Here is a 26,704-nt window from a genome sequence, read left to right as displayed (position 1 = left end):
GGGACCACTCACTGGAAGCTCAACCGAGAAATGGAACCAGTTCAGAGATGCAGTAAAGGAAACATCAAAGGCAGTCCTAGGCCCCAAACAACGCAACCACCAGGACTGGTTCGATGAGAACAACACTGCTATTGAAGGCCTATTGAGCAAAAAGAACAAAGCCTTTATGGAGTGGCAAAATAACCCAAATTCTTCTCCTAAAAAGGACAGATTCAAGTCTCTCCAAGCCACAGCGCAGTGTGAGATAAGGAAGAAGCAAGACCGGTGGTGGGGAAAAAAGGCAGAAGAAATCCATCACTTTGCTGATACGAAAAATGACAAACAATTTTTCAGTGCCCTCAAGACTGTCTATGGGCCATTAAAACCCAGCACCACTACCTTGCTATCCTCTGACAGCGACACTCTCATAAAAGATAAAAAAGGCATCAGCAATAGGTGGAAAGAACACTTCAGTCAACTTCTCAACCGACCTCTTCAGTCGACCGAAGCTCCCTTGACCAGATCCTCCAAAACCACACCATTGAACAACTTGACGTCCCTCCTTCAATAGAGGATGTCCAAAAAGCCATTAAACAAATGAGTACAGGCAAGGCACTCGGTAAAGACGGGATCCCACCCGAGGTGTACAAGGCCTTAAATGGAAAGGCACTCCAAGCATTCCACATAGTGCTGACCAGCATATGGGAAGAGGAAGACATGCCCCCAGAACTCAGAGATGCCTCCATTGTAGCCCTATACAAGAATAAAGGCACATGAGCAGTCTGTGACAACTACAGAGGCATCTCACTACTCTCCACTGCTGGAAAGATCCTCGCCCGTGTTATACTCAACAGACTCCTGTCATCTGTTTCAGAGCAGAACCTGCCTAAATCACAATGTGGCTTCCGACCAGATCGCAGCACCATTGGCATGGTCTTCACAGTGAGGCAAATGCAGGAAAAATGCCTTGAACAGAACCTGAGTCTCTACATTGTCTTCATAGACCTGACAAAGGCATTCAACACACTGAACAGGGACGCATTGTGGGTGATCCTTAGCAAGCTCGGTTGCCCAGCAAAATTCGTCAAACTGATCCAGCTCTTTCATGTTGACATGACAGGGGAAGTCCTATCTGGAGGAGAGACTTCAGATCGCTTCAACATCTCCAATGGCCTGAAACAAGGCTGTGTCCTCGCTCCGGTACTATTCAACCTATCCTTCACCCAAGTATTACGACATGCTGTGATGGATCTATAGACCTGGGTGTCTACATCAAATATCAACTGAATGGCTCACTATTCGACCTTCGCTGCCTGACTGCAAAAACAAAGACAACAGAGAGACTCATCCTGGAAGCTCTCTTCTCAGATGACTGTGCTCTCATGGCGCACCAAGAAAATCATCTTCAAACCATTGTGGACAGGTTCTCTATCTCTACCGCAACAAAACTGTTTGGCCTGACTATCAGCCTCAGCAAAACAGAGGTGCTGTTCCAACCTGCACCAGGGAGGCCAACAAACCAGCCATGAATTACAATCGACAGCACACAGCTTTCTAACGTCAACACTTTCAAGTACCTGGGCAGAACCATCGCCAACGACGGGTCCCTAGACCACAAGATTAATGCCAGGATCCAAAAGGCCAGCCAGGCACTCAGGCAGCTGCACTCCAAAGTCCTCCAGCACAGCAGTGTAAGCACTGCGACAAAGCTCAAAGTGTATAATGCAGTGGTCCTCAGCTCGCTCCTATATAGTTGCGAGACATGGACACTGTACCGGAAGGACATGAAACAGCTGGAGCAATTCCACCAACGCTCCCTCCGGTCAATCATGAGGATCCGATGGCAGGACCGAATCACCAACCAGGAAGTCCTCGACAGCCAACTCCACCAGCATCGAAGTCATGGAACTCAAAACCCAGCTACGATGGTCTGGACACATCATCCGCATGGACCCACAGTGAATACCAAGACAGGTATTCTATGGTGAACTGTCAGCTGGACTCAGGAAACAAGGTCGACCAAAGAAAAGATTCAAGGATCAACTAAAGTCAAACTTGAAGTGGGCTGGCATTACACCAAAGCAACTAGAACTTGCTGCCTCTGTCAGAAGCATCTGGCGAACCCACATTAACCATGCCGCCACCACCTTTGAAGATGAACAACGTCGATGTCTTGCCGCTGCGCATGAATGCCAACACCAGGCCACAACTGCACCTCCTGTAACAACTGGAGTTCCATGCCCCATGTGCCACAAACTTTGTGCTTCAGTCTTTGGACTTCAAAGCCACATGAGGGTACATCAATAGATGATAATGCACAAAGACAATTGTCATTCTTGGTCACCAAGAGACTATCACTAATCAATAACTAAGTATTATATTTTATAAAGTTTTATTAATAATAACTAAAACAAAAGAACTGCCTGACTTCAGCACCATAGCAGGTCCAAGAGAGGAAGAGGGAGAAATAACCACCACTTAAATACAATATTGTAAAATGTGGGGATGCAGGAAAAGGAAAAGTGGATTGTGGGAAATGTAGTCTCTAGGGTTCAAGATTCTAAATCAATACAGAATTAACTCTCCCATGCCCACTTTTAGATTTAATCACCAGTAGTCTCCCTGTGCTGGGTCGCTGATGCTGGCAGAGTTGGCCAAGGAGTCTGAGATGCATCCCAGCATTTGGGTGTTCCTAAGGCTGCTCTGGATACTCCTATTACATCTGATGGGGCTCCCCAAGCTGCTTTCAGGGAACCCCCTGAAGGTTTCGGAGCTGCTTCCCAAAGTCTTGAAGCTCAACCTGCACACCGAAGTCAAGGTGCAGGATGTGAGCCTTGCTTTCCTCTCCATCATCATTGATGCCAACCTGGTTATATACCCCAGATATATCATCTTTTTGGGTTCCCAAAGGCTTTGAATCTTAGCCAGTGGTTTATATCCTACCTACTTGAGACTTGGTGGCACCAAGATGGACTTCATGCTCTTTGACCCAAAGTAGGAATCAATCTTTGAGGAAAGCAGTTAGTGGGAATCTTAAGTCAACCCAAATTCTTGTAATTTGGGTCCTATCCCTCATGAGGTGAAGGAGCAATTACAATTGGAATGGCCCATTCAGGAAGTGTGACTCCTCAAAGAACAACATGAGAAGAAATATAATATTTGCAAGTTCATAAAAAACCCGGTGAATATGCTATACAGTTTTGCCCAGTGTTCAGGGTTGGATCTGATCTCTAACATCAATGCCTCAGTAAGGAAAATAAATTCGCAATGGAACAGCTCAAATGCCAAGTTGTTCTTGGATCATTGCACCTCCAAGAAGTATAACATGTCCTGGGAACTTAGCAATGAACCAGTTTTAGGAAGAAGTCTGGCATTTATGTTGAAGGATCCCAGCTAGGAAAAGACTTTATTAAATTGCATTCACTTCTAAAAACATATGTTTTAAAAAATGCAAAACTCTTTGGGCCTGATATTGGTCAACTAAGGAAGAACAGTGGGGAGCTGCTAAGGAGCTTCCTGAATGTCTGGGGAGGAGTAATTGATGCAGTCACATGGCATCACTACTATCTGAAGGAACCAAATGCTACTAAAGAGGATTTTTAAAACCCCAAAGTGTTGGATTCATTTATTTTCTCAGCACAAAAAGTTTTTCAGGTCGTGGATGAAACCATACCTGGTGAGAAAGTCTGGTTGGGAAAAACAAGCCCAATTTTTGGAAGGGGGCCTCCCGAGCTCTCTGATACATACGTTGCTGGTTTTATGTGGTTGGATAAACTAGGCCTGCCAGCTAAAATGGGTATTAATGTGGTAATGAGACAAAGGTTCTTTGGAGCTGAAAGTTATCATTTAGTAGATAAGACCTTTGCCCGATTATTGATTCTCTCTTGTGTTCAAGCAACTGGTTGGCACCAAGATGCTAATAGCTATCATGAAGAGTCCAGACAACAAGAAACTTCAACTGTACCTTCATTGTACCAACAACAAGAACCCAAAGTACAAAGAAGGAGATTTGACTTTGTATGCTCTAAATCTGCATAAAGACACCAAATATCTACAGCTACCCCCTCATTTAAATGATAAAAATATGGAAAAATACATCTTCCAGCCTTCTGGATACAAAAATCTACTTTCACAATCTGTGAAACTGAATGGCCATATTCTCAAGATGGTGGATGACAAAACATTGCCAGAATTAATTGGCAAGCCCCTCTGCCTTGGTTGTCCATTGACTTTGCCACCTTTGTCCTATGAATTTTTTGTTATAAGAAATGCCAGGGTTGCTGCTTGTATCTAAAAGGTGTGAAGGCTAACCAGTTTAGTCCTGTGGATAAATTTCAGGAATAATAATATAAATGAAGTACAACTTGAAGCATTAGGCGGTCAGACAAATATCACATATCAGCGAATGAAAGCTCCCAAGAGACTAGGACGGTATCCAGGTGAATGCATACCAAAAAGGATTTCAACTTCAAAGGCTACAAAGAGCCTAATTTTTATATATGAGTGCTTTTATATTTTCATATTTTAAATAAAAGTATTTATGAAGCCATAAAAAAAAGATTTAATCACCAGAAGTATATACACTCCCACTTTACACTTAAGTGGGGGGAGGTCTGACACCCATGTGCTAAAGTGGGTGACAACTCAGAAATGACTGACTGCCACCTGGGCAGTCTTAAGAAAATTCATAAACTACAATTGGTCCACATAAAATAAGGAAGGCACAAGAAGTGACACAAAGAAGGATCTTTAAAAGTAGTTGTAACTTCCTGTGAGAGCGTTTTTTCAAGAAGTTTTTCAGAGTTGCTTTTAGAGCTCTTTTGGAGGATCTGAAAGCTAGTGGAGGATCCTCTCTTTGGACTACCACATGGGTGAATGAAAAAGGCTGACTCCTTTTCTGGATCCTGAAAGGACTAGCTTCCAGAGAGGACCCCTGTCTTGGAGGAGGCCTAGTGGCTGGAACCCTTGCTTTATTCACCACCAACCCCTCAGACCCATAGTACTCTGGTGGAGACTTAACAAGCCCTGCCTAGTTTGAACTGGGCCAGAGTAATAATGTGGTGTGATAGGATATATACCATCTCTATCCTTTTTCTCATTTCTCTATTTTCACTCATTCCCTCTATTTTATAAATAAATACTGCTAAAAAAAAGTCACTTGGCTTCATATAGGTTAATTTCATCAACTACATTCTTATATATTTAGTCCAACCTTAATTTTTAATCCTTACACTACTTTGATGATTCTATATTTTTCAAGGTTGACACTGTCTTTTTCACTTCTCATTTACCAGGGGCAATGTGCTTTGGCCACACCACATTCCTGAGGCCAGAGGAGTTACTCATATATCCCTTAGACTTCAGGGTCTCTAGGTTTCTCATGTCCTGCTACAAAATCTAGTCTGGAACACTTTCTAACTCAATTGCCTAGTCCTTACCTTGGAACCAGTACTTAGTATCAATTCTATGACAGGAGGTAAAGGTTAAAAAAACCAAATAAACAAACAAAAAAATGACTATAGGCTGTGATATGGAAAGGACATTTTGCAACAGACTGTGTAATGCAAACATTAGAGTGATTCACAGGAGCATGTGACTGAGAATCACATGGGAGTCTAAGGGTCAAGATCTGGGGAAAGGTTCTAAGGTCACAACTGTCTTGGGACTTCTCTCCTGAAGGACCTGAAGTTGGAGGTTTTGAAAAACAGGTTTCTGGTGTTGGTGATACCAGCTGAAGAGAGGAATCTTTTGAACTGGCTGCTGGCAGCTTGAAGAGAAGATTGAGGACACACTGCTCCACTGGACCTTTTTGTACAGCTATCATCTGAAGATCCTGGCCCATGTGATTGTATTCCACTTTTGGGATTTGGTTATTGGGGAGACTTATTATTTAGCTTAGAATAAGAAAGGATAAGATAAATCTATAGACATTAGAGTTTAATATTACTTGTAATCATTCTCCTAACCCTTTTCCCTTCTTCCCTTTTTCAACAATAAATCTAATTTTTATGTTTCCCTCTTGTTCATTCCCTTACAAATTCTCATTATAACAAGTCAGCACTCAATCCACTGAACCACCTACCTTCTCCTTGGCAGGGGGAGGTACAGATTGGAAATTTTGTATGCACTTTCATTTGAAGTCACTGCATTAGGTTTTTTTTTTAACTCTTTATCTTGTTACAAGAAATCTTTCACAAAGAGAAAGTAATTTGTAAATGTATGTAATGTAAAAACAAAATACCTTGCTAAAGTTACAGTGACCCCAAAATGGTAACTATAATTAATACAGAGAAAACAGGGAAACACATTTACATGAGTTGATTCAACATGAAGTAAGCAAGTCAGGAAAATGATAAATATAAATAAACTGGAAAAAACAATAAAATAATCAAAACTGAACTCTTCTAAACCATAATTACAAAGCCTAACCCCAAAAGAATGAGATAGGATCCTAGAATTAGAGATTTAGAAATGGGAAGGAAATTGGAAGCCATCAAGGTCAACACCCTCATTTTGTAAATGAGGAAATTGGGATTGACAAAGGTCAAGTGGCTTGTTCAGGGTCACAAATCTCAAAGTTAGACTTCAGGTATTCCTGATTCCCAAATCCAATACACTCTTCACTGTACTGCCTATATAGGAAGCACCTCTCCTACTCCAATAGGATCTCCTCTGCAACTTCTTTGAAGAGACAAAAAACTATAGAGATGGGATATTGTATAACATAAGATTTTTTAAAGATATTTTAGCCAGTTTTGCTAAAATGTAGAGGCAGAATCTTAAGCTTGGCCATGTAGAAGTGGGCCTGTAAAAATGGCCTCAGAGCTAAATCTCCCTTTCCCCCTCCCTCTCCTTTCCTTGGCTGATATTTTACCTTTACCCAAGCCCCTTGTTGCCCTGTCATATAACTCCCCACACTCCTTCCTTTCTCTGTATGGGTCCTGGCCTAGAATCCCTAAACAATTGCCTCCTGCTCCCCCTTAGCAGTCTACTTGCACTCACCATTGGGATGTCTGGATCTTTCATCTGCTCTGTAAACAAGGATAGCCTGCTGGGAAAATAGGATTAACTTTCCCCTGGTCTATTTTTAGTTAACCAAATCAAGAACTTAAAGTATCCCTACTTAACACTAAATAAGAGAGTTCATAAGTCACTTACTAGCGTAATCTCACACCTCCAAAGGCTACTGCCCCCTCCTTTGGCAGTGTTAGGCAAACTAAAATTCTGCCATTGGTTTCTGTGAAGAAGAGGGAGTGACAGGAAGTGACAGGAAGTGAAGTGAAAAAAGGAGTATAAAAAGAAGAGATTAGCATGGTCTAGATTCATTCCTTTACTGGCTTCTGGAGAGATTGGTTCCAGAGATTCATTCCCTTCCTGGTATTTGGAATGAGTGGCTGAGATCCCTGCCTTGGCTATGAAGGATGCTGCATTGGTGCAACTATTGCTGAAAACGCCACTGGGACCTCTGATTGAGGATAACTGGGAAATCTACGTGGATACTGGACTTGGGGAAGCCCTGCTGGGGCTGGGCAACACTTGGGGTGGTAGGCTAGATAATTCTATACCTTCTTCTTACATTTTTCTACTTTCACTCTTTCTATCTCTTTGTAAATAAAGTTGCTAAAATCATTTTAAATTAAGCTGTAATATTTTTCAAATGTGACCACAATATTACTTTATAATTCTTATATTTAGTTAAAAACCCTAAATTTAACTCATACTGCTGTCTTCAGTCTTGCTTATGCTCCCAAACCCTCCCCTTACCCATAGCTTCAATACCTATGGAACCCTCTATAAGCTGGCTGTTGCTTTTACTAGGGGCCTAACTTCTTTGGAAGCTATTTCAAGTTTAGAGCCTGTGAGCATTATTAGTAAATCTCCCTTTCCATGGATCAGATCATGGTTTTAGTGAGATTCCTTGTTGTAACAGAAATAGGGCTTTTCCCCCCTTATTATGTGTCATAAAGGATGTTTTTTCTGGGAGTTGAGAGAAGGGGTAAACTCAAGTTAGAAATATAGGTGATATAAATCATAAGCTATCAATTAAAAAAATAAACATAGTGTCAATCTGGAAAAACACAGAACCATCAAAGTAGTTATAAAAGAACAAGTCTTTAATCAGGACAAGGGAGACAATGCTCTTATTGTCATCACAGAGTGCTGGCACACACAAAACCAATACCATACTAAGTTAAGTTCTTCAGACTCTGGGAATGATGTCCCTGGGAAAATGCAGCTTGAATGGGAATCTCCATTATGGGGGTGTCCATTGAACTAATGAACATAGAATCTTATACACAGTTTAGAGAGGATAGGAAAGGAAGGACAACTGACCATTTATATAGGGGTTTGGGAAAGAGGTTGTATGTCTCTGGGAGAGACCCAAATACAATAAGAGAAACCAAGAAACCAAAAAGGGTACTTAAGACTTGAGTATCCCTATCAGGCCTATTCAGGGTGATTGATGGCTTATTGTTTAATCTGGGACTAGGGTCAGTCTGGGAGTTTCTTGAAAGCAAGTTCCCATGAAATAAAGGTAAATCTGGGGCTTCACAGAACAAAGTTCTCATCCATGATGCCCCATGAGCAAAGGCTTTGAGTGAATGCAAAACCAAGTAGTACCTTGATCCTGGGATAACTTTTCTACACACCCATGTATGAGAGAAGTTGCCATGGGCTATATACAAAGATGAGGAAATGGCAGCCAAAGGAAATTAATTGACTTCAACTGGGTTATCTGGATATTTAGTGGCAGAGCTGATATATTTGCAAAAATTCTCTTACTCTAGATTAAATGATATACTAAAACAAGTTTTCAACTCCACTATGAAAATGAGCAGATTATTTCCCCTCATTAGATTTGGGTTTTTTTTTTTGACAGAACAGCAAAGACTCTAGGCCTCTTTCTATCTTTCTCATAGGACTTGGCACATTTCACAGCTGAATAGAAATGAGTTTCTTTATCTGTTTTCAGAACTAGACAACAGTTCTCCAATAGTTAGGGATAGCTTTCTCAACAGGTTCTGGAATTGGTACAATGGGAAGAGATGTTAAAAAATACTCTTATATCTTATTTTTAAAACTTGTTCTTTTAGTCCCTGAAATGAAGGTCCTAAAGGAAGCTGTCTTCTGAGATGACCAGCTCCAAATATGTGGTAGTGTTATGGGTGGGAAGGATATCCTTGGGGTTTGGAAAGGATACCTTTTGCAAGCATGCAAGACTCCAAAACTTAGCTTAAAAACAAAAAAGAGATTTATTAATTTAGAAAGTAATGTTGAGAGTGGCCAGGAGAATAGCAAGGTAGAACAGCAAGATGGGGAGCAGTTCATTGGGAGGACAGAATGAAAGGAAAGGCTGTTTCCCCAGATCACATCAGTTCTGGGGATTTTTAATACCTTTTAAAACAGAGTTAGTCACTCAGGCATGAGGTGGGGTGATCATACTGGGGTCTGCCTGTGGACATAAATATTCCTTAGTTTTAGGGAACAAACAGATGTCTGATAGGATCGAGGTGTGGCTTGAAGGTGCATCTTTCTGTTCATCTAGAGGACAATCAAAGTAAGATAGTCCTCTCAGGACCCTAGAGGGGTCATTGGGTGTTTTTAGGCTCAGAGTCAGGGGAAGGCAAAACAAGGGAGTTTCCCTGATAATAGTTCACCTGGGTTTCTGGGGTACAGTGCCCATGTCAGTAGCATAGGTAAAGGAAGTTATCTGATCACCTTTTTCCTATCTACCTCAAAGGGAGTGATTACTGTGCTGAAAACTTCTGAGGTGTGCTGAGTCCTTTTACATTGCTTCCCTGCTAATGTACTTTACTTTTGTACACTTCAAAAATAAATAAATAAAAATTGTACACTTCAAAAAGAAACAAAAACCAAGAGAAACCTCCAGTGAGTTGCATATTCTTAATCTGTGTCTAAATGTTATGAGCCTTTTCTGCTTTATCTACAATAATAATCCTTCTAACTAGCAAAAGAAAGTTGGAACAGACCTTAGAGGTCATCAGATCAAATTTTGTTCATTTTACAGATGAGAAAAAAGAGCCCCAGAAAGATGGAGTTATATTGCTGGGACCTATGGGCTGTGAGATGCAAAGGCAGGATTTGAATCTAGTTTGTTTCAATTTCATTGGCATTCCTTAAATGCGTCAAAAAAACCCAATGTGTCAGACACTGTGCTAAACACCAAGGATACAAAACCAAAAATATGACTATCTCCTTCAAATTGTGGACCAGGTACAAGTAAATGTTGAAACTTGTAGTGAGGAAGGCAAAATTGACCAGCCTTGAAAAGTTCAGGAAGGCCTGAACAGGGAGCTGGCTAGCCTTGGGAGTTTGTCAGAACCATATATATGCCAAACCCCAGCTGCAGTTGGTACCAGATCAAGGCCAAGAAGACTCCAATAAATATGCCAAACCCCAGCTGCAGTGGGTACCAGATAAAGGCCAAGAAGACCCCAATAACATAAAATTGTCAAAGTTCCAAGAATGGTATGTAGCAGATAAGAGCCATACATGCTGGCAAAGTTCCAAGGATGGTATGTGGCAGATAAGGGGCTGGAAGGGGGGCCATACATGCTGAAAAGTAATTAAAGCCCAGCCTTTCAGAAGCAGCTCCAAACTCTGATGGCAGAGGTTCCCACTGGTGCGCGTACCAGTTCCATAATAAATGGCCTTTTTCCTTGCCTGATTGCATTGTCCATGGTCTTCCTTGGTGGTGAGTGAATCCCCAGGCCTTAACATTAGGTGTTAAAATAATTGTCAAGTTACCTAAATATGACCCTAAAACTTTTTTTGGTCTAAAATGGGATTCAATTTAGCCTGGAGTTAGATCCTCCACACTAAAATGTATATATGTGTTTGGTTTTGTGTACATGGGTGTCAACATGAAATCTAAAAACCCCAAAGTTGTAGCCTAGTAAGATCTGATAAACCCTAAGTTTCAGGACTAGCTTGTAAGTTGGAGACCCCAAAGTTTGCACTTTTTCCCTGTTCCAGTGAGAATCCACCCTGAAGGAGACCTCAAGCTAGCAGTTTCAAATTGAATAGTGGACCCTCGGGTGAATGACACTCCTAGTTGGGACTAAGCATATGCTATGGACCCTCTTTAGTCTCCTCTATTGTATCAGAGACCCTTTCCCAAGAAGATTCACACCTGGGCAGGAACCATCAGTTAGTATCCATTGTAAGTAGCCCCTTCTCTTACACCCTAGCCTCTAGTTATGATTCCTTTCCCAAGCTTGACTGTATCCTGTCAATGTAGTTTGAACACTCCCATTTCCTTTGTAGCTATAGTAATGTCAATCATCTTTCCCTGCCCCTGGATTTCCACCAAATGGTATATAGGTTCCCCAAATTCTTTTGTTCCTTAGAATTGTCCAATCTAATGTGGTTGGCTTTCCCAGAGGTCATTGTCCAGAATGTCCAGAGTGCAATCCTCATACTCTGTGCAGTTGTGTGGTGTGCAGTTCTGTGATGAAGCCTATTATTGCATTGAACCCCTTTCCCTTGATTTAAAGAGTGATTTTTGACTATTTAATAGTTCTGTGTTTTTTCCAGTCAACATGGGTGAATGCCTGTGAGTGAAGCAAAGCAATTGTGTGTCTCTCCCAGTCCTGACCCGGGAAAGATTGGCACATATGCAGCCTCCCCCCCGCCAATGGAGGTGCTACTCTGTTCCCCTTTTTCTCAGTGCCTGAGGACACTTTTTGCATGCCCCTCCCCTCTGTCAAGCTGCCCAAAGCAAGCACTTCCTCCCTCAGTTCTCTTCAGTAATACTGGGGGCTCACAAACAGCTACAATTTGCCCTCTGGGAACTCGAACTAGAAAAAATACTTTGCCAACACTGCTTTGGGGAAGTAGAAAAGAGGATGGTGTGAAAGAGAAGAGATATGCAAATAGCAGAGGGAAAGAATCCATTGCAATGATTGGCTAAAACTTTGAATGGAAATTGAGCCGGAGTATTAGAGCCTAGGTTATTAAACCCCAACATGTTTTATCTAAATATGGGTAACCACTTTGGACTGATTAAAGTAGAGGAAAGTTTAAAGTAGGAAATGCTATAACTTAAGATTTTTGTTTTTGGATAATGGTTATATATATATATATATATATATATATATATTTTTTTTTTTTACTTCTCATAGAAACTTGAAAACTTAAGTTCTGAGAGGGAGTGAAGAGTTTTGAGAAGGAGTGATGAAGTTGAACATTCCAGGCCTGGAGGGCAATATCTAAATATAAATCCAATGCTCTTTTCAATATATTTTATTGAATTCTTATAGAACTTTCTATAAAATTTCTCATTTCATCACTATTCCAGTCCTATAAAAAGGCAACAACTCAGCTAAAGTTCTACATTGTTACTTATCTTCAACATACTAACCAAACCAAAGTTCTCTTGAATTTTGGGTAAATCACTTCTGGATACTTTTCAAACTACATGGCAAATAATGTCCCAGAAGAAGGTATGGATGCATTTTAATCCATGAAAGTGGAGGGTGACTGATAAACATGAGATCAAGAATACATTGAAGTACCATGATAATAATTTTAGTTTACATTATGTAAAACCCTAAGATTCCAAAGCATTCTCATCCCAACAGCCCTATGAGGTGGCAAGGGAAGTATTACCATAACCATTGTATAAAATGGGATATTAAGGATCAGAAGTAAGATGACGTGCCAAGAATCACACCTGTAGAAATTATGTGATCCAAGAAACTGGATGCAGACTTTCTGAGTTCATGTCCAGGATCCTTTCCACATCATACCAACAACCAGGGAAGGAGAAGAGATAAAGTCATAGTAAGATGAAAGATAGAGATAAAAAAGAAATAAAGGAAGAATAAGAAACAAAGAGAGAAGGGGAAAAGAAAAGAAAGGACATGTAAAAGGAAAAAAATGAAGAGGAGAAAGGAGAAGATGGTTCTCACTGTTGTGGGAGAGCTTTGAGGTAAAACCCAAAGTTGAGGACAGGTTACCTTTTGCAAAAATGCTAGACTCCAAAATTAGCTTAAAAATAAAAAGAGAAATTTATTAATTTGGAGATAATGTTGAATGGTCTGGAGACCATGTGCAGGTAGAACACTGCTTCCCTGAGGACATGGGGTACTTGGTTTTTATGCCCCTTTGAAAACAGGGGTTACAGGATAAGAGGGGAATGAGGTAAATCAGGAAGGAAGTAATTCATTGGGTTGGGGGTATAAGGGATGATCTGTGGAATTCAAGGGATGTTTGGATTAGGTACCACCAATGTTTATCAGGATGGAACTGGGAAGTACATAGCTATGTTAATTTAGGATCTAGGGGAAAATCCAAGGGGGATGTTCCTCTCAGGCAGCAAAAAGGAATTTCCTTTGTCCATTTTGATCTGGAACAGTTCTGGAGTTTGGGTTATCTAGGAGGGAACCTGTACCCTCATATCATTAACACCGATCTGGAACCTAAACATCCATTACAATTTGGTCATTTTTTTATGTTAACTTTAGTTGTCATTCACTGCACAGAGTTTTAATATCTCTTTCAAATGAAAATACTGTTTAGATGAGACCTCAAAGACATCTTCCAAATCTATAATTCTGTGACTATAATTTCATAAGTCTACAACCTAGGCTTTTCTTTCAAAGTGCAGCTCAAGTGACATAGGAAAGAATTGAAAAATGCAAAGGAGTTGTGTCATATTATGAACAATGAATTTTTTTGTATAAAAAGTGGCACAAAATACCAACATATCTGAACAATAAGGTAGATATGCTGACCATATAGAGAGAACAAGAGATACTGAATAAATAATCAAATTACTGCATCGGTATCCCTGTGACAGGAAAAACAAAGGAGGAGGAAGGCCTCTCTGAAAGCTTAAAGACTTGTACAAAGTTCAAACTAGATTAGACAATGTGGACAGGCTGAGATCTACACCTCAGAAAAAATGTGCCTATACTTTGAAATCATAGATTCTTCAAAGCATCCATGTAACAGCAGCTCACATTCATGTGGAAATTTCAGGTTCATGAAGCACAAAAAAGGTTTCACAAACATTCTCCTGTTTATTTTCCCAATATTTCTCTGAGGGAAGATATTGTATTATTATCTTGACATTCAAAGGAGGAAGCTGGGACTCAGATTTGAAATGTCATATTACCTGGTTGTTGTTTTTAATCCTTAAACAATTATTTTTGTATGCATCAAAGTTGAATGGTATAAAGAAAACTAGATATTGAATCATAAGAATGAATCTGCCTCTTCACTCTATAAACTAATGACCTTGGTAACCATGGTAATCATTACACTTCTCTTTTATCACAGTTCTTCATCTGATAATCAGAAGGTTCGACTACATGGTCTCTAAGGTCTCTCTGGCTCTAACTATCTATGTTTTGAGGTCCATTGCATTTCTATGTACTATTTACTTATAAGCTACCCTGAAGCTTAGTGGATAGAAAGCTGGCTTAAAGTCACAAGGACCCAAATTCAAATATATCACAGATACTTACAAGCTGTTTGGCTCTGGGCTAGTCATAAGTCTCTGTCTAGTTCAGTCTCTTCAATTAAAAATGAGGGTTATAATAGCATCTGCCTCCCTGGATTGTTGTGAGGATCAAATGAGATAATAATTATAAAGAACGTAGAACAGTACACATCATCATTACTTAACAAATATTGGTTTCCTTCTTTCCTTTCTTCTTTCTCTTTCAATATCTTTGAGGATTTTAGCCTCTTCTTTCTGTGAGAGGACAAGGCTCCTGCCTTTCTTTAAATTTTATTACTTCTAGTATGAATTTATACTTCATATGGGTCTTCTGACTTATCTCAAAGGAAACTCAAGATTCCCAGAGTAAAAATCGATAACTTTGTACTGTCTGAATTACTGAACGTTTTTATTCTTCTCTGAGGAGAGAAATATACTCTTATAAACTCATTAAATTATAGACATAAAATAGTCAGATGATTATTTGTGATAATCAAGTAAAATTTAAGTCAGAAGAGGAGGGATGATTCAATATCAAAAGTCCATAAAAACAAATGAGATTACATCAAAAACCATATAAAAAAACTTTTGAAAAAATAAATACATTTATATTCAAAGTACTTCAAAGAATTGGAATAAGTGGGTCTTTCATCCAAATGGTAGAGTATCAAAAATGAGGAACTGGAATTATTTGTAACACTAGTAATCTTTCAGGTAAAATAAGGAGCAAAGCAAGGATTCCATTGTCATCACTACTATTTTATATGGTCCTGTTCTGTTCTATAAATCCAGATTCAGTAGAGGCTGTTGGGTTACTGGATGCAGCTTTAGTCCCTCAGCCAGGTCACTAAAGAGACTTCTTTCAGTGACTTCTGGGGTAACCTTCAGGTTCAAAGTTGTATGAATGTGTGAAAGAGTGTGTCCTATGGGTTTCTGTTGAGTCTTTGTTGTTTTTGTGTGGCTAGATTAAACAAATGAAGAGGCAAAAAGAGTGTAAGATGCAATTTAACAAAGGATAATTTCTTTTATGTTGTCTGTTCCCCAACTACCTCCACCTATATTCCAACCAGGAAGGCTATGAAGGAGAGGCTGTGCCTGCTCCAGCAGCAAGCTTCCAAGCAAGAGAAATATCTGAATAGGAGGGGATGTAAAAGTTCCTTCCTTGAGAAACCCAGTCAGCCTCATGAACAGCTCGCCTCCAACCCTAACTGGGAGCAGATAGTAGTTTTTTCCAGATACTACAAGAGCATTTTAGATATATCTGCATGTATGGTGCAGGGAAAGTTAGGGAACAAGAAAGTCAGCTCAGCCAATCAGATGGCTAATCGCAACAGCTTAGCTTCTTCAGTTAAAGGGGCAGTACACTGAAACTGTTTTAATGAATTTTCTCCCTGCATACGTTTCTTTTTAAGAAAGGATCCTAAAACACTGATTTTCTCCTTTCAAAGCATGCTTGTCACAAAGTTGTATGTTTCTGTTTATTGTTGTCTTGTCACAGTCTCGTCTCTATGTATTCTTAAATTGGACACGCACAAAAAGATAAATGGGGGAGTTGCAAGATGGAACTTCCCACAGTCAAAAATTCTCAGCAAAGAACAAAAGCAAATATCTGTTCTAGGATTTTTTCCTCCTTCTTCCTTGGATGGGCCCCTGAAGGAGTGAAAAAGAGAAAAATTCAGAGCAGAAAAAGGAAATGTTTTCTCCATAGTTAGAGGCACTTTTCACTTAAGATTAATTCTAAGGGTAGATGTATGCAACTTGGGAGGATTGTTAGTGATTTTGAGATGGTACAAATGTAATTTCATGTATTGTGGTAACTGTTTGTCAGTTAAATGTGAAATGTTAGCCAAATTTTATTGAGAACAACAAAACTCATGGTTAGATGTTTGTTTTGTTAGATCTTGCAATGCATAATGGTTTAAGTGAATTTGAGAATTGTCTAAATGTGATTGATAGCCAGCTTGACACAGAGAAGGAATGTTTTATTCTATAAGGACAGAAATTTTACTGGCTACTTTATAGATGTAAAAGTCATCCAGAAAAAGTTGTTATGTTGTTGAGAAGAATTTATTCTAGAATTTAAAATTGGGATTTTTCAAATCAGATGTTATTTTAATGTATGTGTTGTCAGAACTAACAATAAGAAATCATATGACATGCAAGAAGTTTTGAAACTGATTAATCTGAGCATGGGATTTAATAATACAAGTACTGAAAATTTGGTATTTTGCAAAAGGGAATTTCAAAAGAGTGGTGTCTGACTAAGGTTATATGAATTGTTTTTTTTAAAACTGTGCACAATGTATAGGAAGGAATTTGTGATCTTCAGATGAACATGTATTCAGATACAAATTGCTGGAAAGTAATGCTGAGTTAATACAAAATATGTATGCATTTATACTATGAAGAAAATTAAGTTTTCCACCTAAATAGGTTAAGGGTATATGATATGCAAACTATATCTCCTTAACAAGACAAATTTGACCAGCCCTGAAATCAAGAAGGGCTTGTGATGAAGATTAAATACAATCCAGTATAGTACCTTTCCTCTACTTACAATAATGGTAAAGAGGAGAAGCCAGAAGAAATAAGAATAATGGATAGAGATACTAATTAATACTATGAATTCTACTGTGAAAATAGATACAACAAATTATAAATTGGAATAATGTTGATGGAATTTAATCAGGTATGTAGCAATGTTTTGAGCTAAAATAAAACTAAACTGGAGGTTCTATTCTACTTTAGACAGAAGTTTGAGAGGAGAACAGGTAAATGCTTTGAATTTCAGTTTGGTGACCCACTGAAAGATTGCTAAAGGACTTAATCAAAGTTGTTTGGAAGTTGTGGAGTTCAAAGTAAAATCCACTGAGAGTAAATTATTATGAAGGGGGTTTGATACATTCAAAATTTTAAATTGTAGTAAGCTCACTTGTTTAAAGAAGGATGGTACAAGGTTATTAAGTAATAAAACCTAAAACAAGACAAGGAGCCTTAGGATAAATTGTTCATAAGATATTAACCCCTTCCTTGCACACAGGAGGGAGAAAGAAGTGCTTATAATTGTTCCATAATGATACTTGGGGACTGAAATAGGGACATGAAAGAGTTGACAACCACTGTGTGATAGAACTTAAATATAAGTATATTTTAATTGTATATTTCAGAGGTTTTAAAATGCTCAAGCAAGCAAATGTTGCCAGCCCTGTCTGACTAAGAAGCTTCTTTGAAGCTGTGGAATATTAATGCAAACATTCCATGTCCAGAATGATCAAATGAGTTGAGTGAAATGTAATTGATAAGTTACCTCACACAAACTTTGGGAATATGTTGGTTGATATTTTTATTACATTTTGATCTGTATAAAGATATATGTTGCAAACAGTAGCCAAGGAGTGGGTAGGATGTTAAAAATGGCATATATATGAAAAATGCTTGCTCAGAATTTTATGATTGTTATGTGACTTGCTGCTAAAATGATCAAAAATTTATAATTGATGAGTACTATGCTAAAGATGCAGTGGTTCATTGATGTAATCATTTAAATCAGAATTCTTTTGGGTTACCAATTAACAATTGAAGTGATACCAATGGAATGTTTGGTTGACTTAAGGAAGTTAGAGAAGGTAGTAAGGTATGTTAGATTTGAATTCAGTAGAAAGGGACTTGATTTAAAGTCCATAAAGCTTTATTATGCAGATTTGTGAAGGAAGAATGGAAGTCTTGCTCTGCTTTTTAAGCAGAGGGTTTTGAAGGGGGAGAGAAAGAGAAAGAGAAAGAGACAGAAACAGAGACAGAGAGAAGGAGAGAGAAGGGGAGGGAGAATGAGACACATAGGGAGGTGAAAGAGAACAGATAGATGTTCTACTCTTATAATTGCATCCCTGACCTAGGGATAATTTCTAAAATTAGTGTATGTGTTGTTGGAAAATCACAAATAGTTCTATAATTTCTCTGGACAGTTACCCTTAAATGACTCCTGCATGGCCTTGTCTTAGTCTTTCAGATGGCCTAGGTCCAAGAGATGATACAGCCCTGATTTATATTACTATGGAGCTACTCAATTCAGCACTCATGTTCTTTATCTCAGGTTTTGTGACTAAAGTGTGAAATGTAAATTATTGCCAAAATACATAAGAATAATTGAGTGATCAGCCTTGTAGGGATATGAAAGGCTTGTTTGAGGGTATGGAAATTTGTTTCTGGACTGCTGATAAGCAGAATTTCTCTCAACTGAAATGGGTGAGACTTGTCTTAAGGAAAAAGAAGGCTTCCAGGATCTATTGGTGACAAAGTACACAAAGGACGGAGAATGTCCTGGGATGGATATAGAGGCATATTCTGGGCTCACCTGAGAATGAACCTTTTCTGACCATCTAGGCTGTTAATCCTTGAATGATACAATGATGGCATGAGCCAGTGCTTTAGTCTATACATGAAGCCCTCACTATGTGTCCCTTGGGACATGAGGAAATGCTTTCCCTGTCTGCCTTCTCTTTTGTGACAAATTCCCATAATCAGCACATAATGCAAATTGTAAAATTAACATTTCCATTTTCCTAAACAACCTATTAGGTTAATAATTGAAATTTCTTAAATTGTTAGGGAACATACTTTGAAAAGTAGATGAAGTTCATTAATAGATGACTTGTATTTGTAACCTTAATTTACCACAGTTGAAGTTTGGATCTTGAGCTGGGAAATATCACTCAAAGCTTTCTTGAATTTCCCCCAAAATCTGGGGTAAAGAAATTCATCTGTAAAATATTGTTACTCAAGTGTTTATAGATGTTTATAGTTAATGTGTACTTTGCAAAAGGATATTCTTTAACAGAAACATCACATACCAACTCTGCAAACAACTCAGGAATCCAATTTCCTAAAGGGATCTATTCCTGTCAGAAGATGATTTCTGAAGATGAAGTTGTTGGCTAAGATACCCAAATGGTCAATTACTATTATACTAATTTTCTCTGTTTCTATTTGGTGTTCTAGTTTTTGCCCCAGTCCTGGTTTCTACACTTGTATCTTAGGGGCTGACTCTCCCCCTTGTGACCTGTCTGCCAGTCAGGGGAAGCAGTCGCTGGACATCCTTCAGATCTCCAAGCAGCTCCACACCTACCTAGGACCCAGGCATTCACTGAGGACATGTCCCTAAAGACCCTGTGTCCACAACCTTTCCCTCCCTGTTCAAATTTTGGCTACTCCCCTGTGGGATATGTGGATCTTGAATTTGTAACCATGTCACTTCTCTAGTTGCTTCTAGGGTAGAAGCACTCATGGGAGTCACCTGGATGCCACTGTAACCTTGGCAACTATTCCAGCCTGAAGCCCTGGACATTGCCTACAGCCAATACCTCTCTCCTGACAATAGGCATAGACAGCTTTACAACCATTCTTAGCTCTGAAAAAGCTACAGAATACTGATACCATCGCCCCTTTTCCCTTAGATATTTGGAGCGGGGGATGGGACAGCATGGCGCATTGTAGCCACATAATGTAGAAGTTTTTCAGGCAAACTATAGGCAAAAAAATTCCTTTGCTCCTACCATATACCCTTACCTTATACAGAGTCAAAGGTTTGACTCCATTCAGCATTGTCACTGCACCCACATCTGACCCCTATGAGATTTGGTACTGGAAAGCCCCTCCTGGTACATGATTGGTCTGTACCATGGATTTCATGCCTTGTCTATCCCCTCATACCATAAGAACAAAGGATGCTGTATATAACCCTATAATTGTCATTCCCAAGGTTTACTATTATTCAGGAGAAGGTGGTAGAGAATATTTTGAAGGGATGCAGACTGGTGAAAACCTTGCAGACCTTGTCCTACATTTTAGAATGCCCATTCTCATGCCAATTTTGGTAGGGCTGGGTATAGAAGAAACTGCAGCTTTAAACACAGCAGCCCTGGTTCAGGGAAGCCCAAATCTCCAGTACCTCTCTCACCAGAATGATTTGGACCTCAGTGAATTGGACACCACGGTTAATTTCTTGGAAAAAAATCATTGTCCTCTCTGATGGAGATGGTTCTCCAAAATAGGTGGGGAGTGGACCTCCTTTTCTTTAAGCAGGGTGGACTCTGTGTGGCATTGGGAGAATCCTGCTATTTTTTTATGCCAACCCATTCTGGGATTCTGAAGGATACAAGAGAGGGAACAGACCAATACTCAGCCCACCACCTGGTATTCTAGTCTTTTCTCTTGGTCTTTGTGACTGACCACCTTGATCACAGCCCTGGCAGGACCACTCATATTAGTAAGAGTTTATAATTTATTAATAATTCAATAGGACCCTTCCTGATCAACTGTCTCATGACCTATATCTGGCAGCATCTTCAAGCTGTTAAGCTTTTGGTCCCACAATCACATTACTCTCCTTTATCTGATGAGTCAAGGTTTTGACTCATGAACAAGAAGAGGAGGGAATGAAGTAGTCCCAATAAGGGAAGATAATAAAATTGAAGAAGATAAAGCAGATCAATTCATTCCTGAATTTTTAGGGAACAGACCTAGTCCCCCTGCTCCCAGGAGGTCAAACACCTTATGCAGGTGCAGATTAAACTCTAATTAGCCTAAGGATGACAATTGGGAAGGTCAGGAAACAAAGGAACTTCAGGAATAACCAAAAGGTCAGGATGGAATGAAAGGCAACAAAAGTCCATGTGAAAGTAAACAACTCCTGAATAACCTGAGTATTGTCCACTCATCACTGACCTCACATACCTGTGTTTGTTTGATTGTCAAATAAGAACCTGTATGTGAAAGGAAATAACTTTGTATCTTATAACCTATATAAACTATCCTATAATGTCAGTCTGATGCAGCTTCCACTAGGGAAGTCTGTCCCAGCTGGTAGATTCTTTATTCATCAATAAATAATGGTGCCAATAATTGAATTTTGGGGTATTTGGACTCATTTTATGAAGTGCCCCACTTCAGTGGAGAAGCAAGTTGAACACGTGGTGGAGTGGAGTGAGGATCTCCATAAGGGCTGACACTGATTTGAAAGCTAAGTACCTCTACCTCTCTCCTATTTTTCCCTCTCTTTCCTACTACCACTACTTTGATTTAATAAAGTTATTAAGCTGCAATCAGTCTCAAAATTTTAATTATTATAAAACCAAGCAGGAAGAGATAGAGAATTTTCATTCAAAGCAACTACAGAATCCCTGAAGTATCTGGGAGTCCTACTAAAACACATTTAGAAATTAGATAAGTGATTTTATACATACAAATAACTAGAAATGTATTATATGTTCATAATTGAATAGTACAAATATAATTTTTTAAAAAGCCAATAGTGTACTATCTAATAAATTTACAGACTGAGTTGCATATCAGATTGCTAAAGGAGCATTAATCCAGACAAAAATTAGCATAATTCTTATATAACATAATATACTTAAGAATCTCAAAAAAGATAATGAAAAAAATTGGTATGAAAGGAGAATATAACTAGATATTAAAATGTAATATAAAGTAAAAATATCAAAACAATTTGGTGCATATAAAAACAGAATATTTGAACCATAGAACAGAAAGATTAGATAAAGACCTAGAAGCTAGCAAATATAAAAGTTTAATAAATTCAAGGGCACTAACTATTAGATTAAAGACTTCTTATTTGACCAAAATGGCTATAAAAACTGGAAATCAGTTTAGCAGAAACCAGGTTTAAAACAAAAGTTTGTGAAATACAGACAATAAACTCCAAAAAGATATATTACCTAAATATAAAATGCCTCAACATAAAATATTAGAAGACAAGAGTAGGAAATTTCTTTCACATTGATGGATAGAGGAAGAATTCTCACCTAAACAAGATAATGATTATGAAAGACAAAATGAATGATTTTCATTTCATAAGACTGAAAAACTTCTGTACAAGCAAAATAAGTGTACTTAGAATTAGAAGGGAAACAATATTGAAAGATCTTCACAGAAAATATCTCTGATCATGATCTGACATCAAAATTATATAATTGATAGAAATATGTATAAATAAAAGCAATTCCACAATAGATCAGCAAAGAATAGAAACAACAAATTTTCAAATGAATAAATGCAAGCTATCAAGAACCATATATAATATTCCAATTCACTAATAATAAAAGAAATACAAATTAGAAAAATTAGGATCCACATTATACATAATTAGATTGCCAAAGATAACAAGAAAGAAGAATAACAATTATGAGAGGAATTGCAAAAGACTAGCACAGCAGTACCCTAAACTATTACATACCCTTTGACCTAGTAGTACTACTGTTGAGCTAGAATGGAAATTAAAGGCATCAGGAAAGGACCCACAAAAGAATATTTAAAAGCAGTACATTTTGTTGTACCAAAGAACTAAAAATAAATTAAATGTCCATTAAAACTGGAAATTTCTGAACAAATCATGATATATGAATGAAAAGTAATTTTATTGCATCATAAGGAACTTGGAAGATGATGGATTCAAAAAAATATGGAAAATTTTACTTAAACTGATAGAGAATGAAGTATATAAAAGAAGGAAAAAATTATTAAATGACCACAACAATAATTTTAGGAGAAACAACTCTGAAAAAACCTCAAAATTCTCAAAGTAGTAACCAATCATGACTTCAAAAGAATAACAATAACAACATTTCTGTAGAGTCTGTTATGTACCTGGCAATATGCAAAGTATTTACAATTATTTTCTTATTTGAATTCCACAACAGTCCTGGAGGTAGGTGCTACTTACAAATCAGACTTTCCTAATTCCAGGCAGCACTCTTTGTCTATAATGCAGCATTTCTCTGCCAAAAAGTAGAAACAGTATTTGCTCTAATTAGTAAGAACATTAGGCCAAAAGTTTAGTACAATCTTGAATTCAAATCCAGCATGAGCCACTTACTGGCTTAATCTCTCTCTGCATCTTTTTGTTTTCCAGAAAAAAAGAATTTATTTTTATTCAGAAAACTGCAAATAGGAAACCAGAATAAGTAGCCCATGGCAGGCTGGGACCACCCCTTCCCCCCACCTCAACTGGACATCTTGCCCTTTACCTCCACACTCAAAAAATTACGAAAGGAGGGATTCTGGCAGAAAAGAAGTAATTTTTTTACTAAGCTAGGCTTGATATCTACCACCATTCTCTCCAACCCCTATGTCTTCCTTGTAAAGATTTGGGGAGGAAGATGAGCAGAGTGGGTTTGCATTTTTCAGATATGGAAAATGTATTACTTTGCTTCACATGATTAAATGTATTTGTTATAGATCTAGGTATATATATATATATATATACATATATATATATATATATGTATATATTATCTTGAGAAGATAATAGCAGGGAACTAGTGGTGATGGTGATGGTGGTAGTGGCAGTTGAAGCTGTTCACCAACTTCACTAAAGTTCCTCATGGGTAGAATACCTGAAAAGGGGAACTGGGGACTGAGTGAATATGGGTGAAGGGTTAGAGTTTAAGAAAGGGAAGACATAGAGAGAGAACAGAGATGCAGAGATGCATAGAGTTATAAGTGGTAAATTTAGGGTTTTTTGACTAATATATTATCCTTATGGTTGCCAGGGATTAATTCAAATCCCAATAAAAATACTCAAGACAGTTTGGGAATTTTATGGTGGTTTAATTAATATAGAGGGAAGGAATTAAGAAGACAGAGGGAAAAGGGTATAAGATTTCTCCAGTTTAACCTGAGCCAAGGGGAGTTCAGAAAACTTCTAGTCACAAGGCCTCCTCCAAGATGAGGGGCCTCCTAGGAGGAAGGTGTTTTTTTAGGAAAGGTAAAGGAAAAAAGGAATCAGCCTAAACTCTGAGAGACCTCAAGGAAGATGCTTTACCTGAGCCATGCTACTAAGCTTCTCCCAGTCACCACATCAAGGATGTTCACCGCCAAACCCAGATAATAACTGCAGCCATGCCAAGATGCCCAGCACACTGCCACCAGCCACCTCTCTGCCATAAGAGACCCAGAGAGAGGAAGTGATGCAAAATATGTAGACCGTTTTTTGCATCGCTTCCTGTGTCTCACATGTACCAATGATAGCTTAAGCTTGACTTAAGACAGCCCAGGGGGTCTGTCACTTATTTCTGATTTGTCATTTGCTAGCACATGTCTGTCATAGGCCATCCTTCTCAACACTAAATCCTTAAGTAGTGGTATAGACAATCCTATTTGTTAGGCTAAGCAGGGTGGAGTAAATTTAAAATTCACAATCCCCCTGATGATGTTTGGGACACTAGTCTCCCCAACTGATCATTAAACATAATCATCCTGCACCTGTAAATTCCTCTAACTGCAGCTTCATACAAAATTTCACCTTCTAAGAGGAAACTACAATAGTTAGATAGACGAGGAAAATAGAAGAGAGAAAGACAGCAAAATCAATGTTTGCTGGGTGCATTGACAAAAACTAATTAGGGGAAAGTCCCCTTTTGGCATAAGAGTATACATTCAAATAAATGTTCAACCACACCCAAAGTTAATTCTTGATCTTGATGTAGTGTAGGTTTTCGGGCATCTTTCTACTACATTTCATTCTCTGGATTTTAGGAGTCAGCAAGCTTCTTTCCTTGAAGATCCTTCTCAAACAAAATTTCAAAATCTTGAATTTTTATGAAAATACAATTCCCCACCCATGAAGTGGGTGTTGAGAAATGCCCAGTTCAGCTCAGGATGCAAGGATGAATTATGGGGGTGTATGGGTCAATTATAAAAAGAAGAGAAAAAAACATAAAGAAAAAAATGGGAGAAAGTTAAATTTTTGAGAGAAAGAAAAATAAATTCCAAATCAGAATCAAAATATCAAAATCTATGTATATAAAATGTTGAGTAACCAAGAATAAATTCATAATAGGCCCTTGTATTAGGGTTCAATTTAAAGTAATTTCTATCCCACAAGTTGGTAGGACAAAATGCAGTAATATTTAATTTACCCATTTGCAGCCAAGACTACAAGAAGTTCCCATACTATAAGAAAGAAAAAGTACTAGAATTTTATTTTGATAGGGAAGTGTCATTCCCTGATCTGGTTTTTTATCATTTTCAGGGATATGGGAGGCAGGATGATAGCCAAACTTCGGTACTTGCCTGTGAGTAGTTCACAAAGAATACAAATACAAGGAAGTCCTACGACTTAACATATGTCAAGCATCGCAACTTTGAGTCTCACACTTGGTTCAAATCCTTTTGTAATGGCTTAGAAGTGCATCAATCCTACCTAGATTGTTTTTTTTTTTCCTGTGTGCTTTTTTTGGCACTATTCAGATTAAGTCTGTGTTCCTTTTTGATACCATTTCCTAGAATCAGACACAAACATTAATCACAGTTCCATAACATTTTATCAATAAATGGCAAGTTCCCAAAGTTTAAGGTTTGGCATATGCATTAATATTATAGCAAGTATATATCAAACTTATATTACTGCTGAATAAAAAATTAATATTGATTGTATGTACCTTAAGTACAAGAAATGAGAAAAAAAAGAAAAAATCAAATATTCTAATCAAAATAGAAGAAAAGCAATAATAAAAATAAGGGGAAAAATTCAGGAATTCAATGTGTTCCCCAAAACAGTATCTACTTGTCTATGGATTATTATCTCCAATGCATGTGATAGGATACAGTCAATCAGTCTCAATAGAAGTGACATGTGCTTCAAACGCAAAAAATGAGAGAAAAAATCAAATACTGTATGGCACAAGTAAAGTTCAACAAAAGAGTACAGATCCATCAATAGGGAAAAAATGTTAAAAATGTGTATATTTCATAATCACAAGGGTACCGTATTCAAAAATCCATTTCTTCTTTTATCTTCCTTCTTCTTGCTACTATTTTGAGGGGAGACAAAACTGAAAAGGGTTCATATCTACAAAAACAATAGGATCTAAGAGGTATCATCTTCATAGTATTTGGGAAGTTCCTTGGGCACCCCCCTGAGGGGCATTAGCACCTGTGAATTTTAAAACTACTCCACCCTACTCAGACCATACTTTAGAAGATTTGATTTAGCTATTTCCTGATTAGTAACAATGGAGATACTTGGTCTAACAGAATCAGGTCTTGGGAACTCTACATTGCTCCACCCTACTTAGTTTAACAAGGTCAGGAATGTCTGCACCCATACTCAAGGATTAAGTGTTATCTAAGAAGATGGCCTTCAACAGACATGTGCAGAAACAGCTGAAAGATCCCTGGGCTGTCCTAAGTCAAGCTAAGCGATCATTGGTACAGATGAGATGCAGGGAAGTCACATAA

At 38.2% G+C, this 26,704-nt stretch overlaps 1 long non-coding RNA gene and 1 pseudogene across 1 annotated transcript in view; one reads left to right on the top strand and one right to left on the bottom strand.

Annotated features, from left to right (window-relative positions):
• The first annotated feature begins 2,617 nt into the window (after positions 1-2,617).
• Positions 2,618-4,273, top strand: LOC100031585 (heparanase-like; annotated as a pseudogene).
• A 7,908-nt stretch (positions 4,274-12,181) lies between these two features.
• LOC130456399 (uncharacterized) overlaps positions 12,182-26,704 on the bottom strand; it is a 47,829-nt gene continuing 33,306 nt past the window's right edge. The window contains exon 3 of the long non-coding RNA XR_008915181.1: positions 12,182-16,099. This is a non-coding gene — a long non-coding RNA (uncharacterized LOC130456399). The remainder of the gene's footprint in view (positions 16,100-26,704) is intronic.

The sequence above is a fragment of the Monodelphis domestica genome, chromosome 1 (genome assembly GCF_027887165.1).
Source record: "Monodelphis domestica isolate mMonDom1 chromosome 1, mMonDom1.pri, whole genome shotgun sequence".
Taxonomy (NCBI): domain Eukaryota; kingdom Metazoa; phylum Chordata; class Mammalia; order Didelphimorphia; family Didelphidae; genus Monodelphis; species Monodelphis domestica.
This window is presented reverse-complemented; position numbering and strand designations above follow the sequence as displayed.